Source organism: Triticum dicoccoides, unplaced genomic scaffold, assembly GCF_002162155.2.
Source record: "Triticum dicoccoides isolate Atlit2015 ecotype Zavitan unplaced genomic scaffold, WEW_v2.0 scaffold13894, whole genome shotgun sequence".
In the NCBI taxonomy this organism is placed as follows: domain Eukaryota; kingdom Viridiplantae; phylum Streptophyta; class Magnoliopsida; order Poales; family Poaceae; genus Triticum; species Triticum dicoccoides.
The window spans coordinates 169-1,805 of NW_021198421.1; the positions used below are offsets into that span (position 1 = coordinate 169).

The 1,637-nt window shown below is 45.4% G+C and overlaps 1 pseudogene; it reads right to left on the reverse strand.

Moving 5' to 3' along the window:
* Positions 1–814: 814 nt before the first annotated feature.
* On the reverse strand, positions 815–1,426 carry LOC119343738 (annotated as a pseudogene).
* Positions 1,427–1,637: the final 211 nt, after the last annotated feature.

The window sequence follows — 1,637 nt, forward strand, 5'->3', positions numbered from 1 at the left end:
AACCGAGTGAATAAAATTCACGGGAAGGCAGTGCAACTAACTAACTAGTTTTGACTATCCGTATGTGTGACATACGTTTGCAAATTTCTTATATTATATATGGGATGGAATCCACCAAGATTAAAGTGTAGCTCGGCAACATCAAAGTAATACACCACAGGATTAAATTATTACAAATGTAACGCACTAGAGTTTCCCTCTGTATATTCACTGGCAATTTGTTGTTTCGTGGTACTCAAAGCACTTTTTAATTTCACCAGCTCCATCCACATCGTTTAGGGTTCTCTTTTTTCTCAATACTGGTGTTTCTTTCCAGGAGGCGCTGAAAGAACTGATTGTAGGGACAACTCAAAAATCATCGAGTTTTACCGCCCGAATAATTCAATGTTTTTGTGTATAAATAGTAAAATAGATATCTATGACCAGCATAACATCACATATGGTAGTGCGTGTGTACTCAGTCATATATGCAAGGTCTTGCTGAACTAAAAACTGATGTATTTGCCAATTTCATTTCATACTGTACCCAAACTGGGAAATACATAAATCTCAAAAAATATTAAATCCACATAAATAATACATCTAGCACCGAAACAACGTAAATACATAAATCAACAAAAATATCATATACATGTGAATCATAAATATAGCACCGAGACGGGACAAATACATAAAGTTGTGAAAATATCAAATACAAGCGAGTGGTGGCTTATTTTAATTAGCAGCAACTCCACCACCAAGAGAACAACGCACACATCTACGTTTCCGCATGTCTGCGTGTACATAGCTTAATGCAAGGTTTTTATGGCATCGCTCACACATCAGACCAAGTGATCTTGAACACTCCAATCTCCTCCTTGAGCCCCAGCGCCTTCCACACGGCCGGTGACGCGTCTACGTCATTGTATGGGCACGGTGGCTCGAAGTTGTGCTCGGCGTCGCAGCCGTACACCGAGTCGCACTCGTCGACGACCTTGGCCAGCACGGCACGCCCGTTCCCGTTGATGCGGATCATCTTGTTGCACCTGCGCTTGCCGTCCAGGCGCAACCACCCCGTTGACAGCGCCACCACCAGCTCGGTGTCCTTGTGGAAGCGGTTGTCGCAGAACGATTTGCCGCCGCCGTCTCCACCTCATGCGAAGCTGTTCAGAGTTAGGATCGCTGGCGTGTCGGCTGACACCGGGGGCGAGCACCTGAATTGCGGGTAGCGGTGACCCTCTTTACAGCAGACCGAGCCGTGATCCCTGTTGCAGTCACCGGCTTTGCCATGCAGGAAGCCACTGATGTGGCACCTTCCGTGAAGATGTTTGGCCTCTGTAGTAACGTTCGCGCTGCTGCTCACGGACACGGAGACACCATGGACGCGAAGCTGTGACAGGAGCATCACAAGAGCAAACATAGCTAATAGCTTCTTCAATTTAGCCATGTCTGTGAGGTACTCACGTTGCTTGCAAATCTGTAATTTGTGATTGTGCATTTGTGTGGATATATTGGTTGATTCATGTTCTTTATATAGGGCCCAAGCCCCAAGGAACATCAACTGGGTTATCTAATTCAGTCTCGTTTCTTCGGTTTTGTAACCCAGAGATGGTTGATGTTCTGCAACCTTCGGGCTTTTAACATTTGGGCGTGCAACA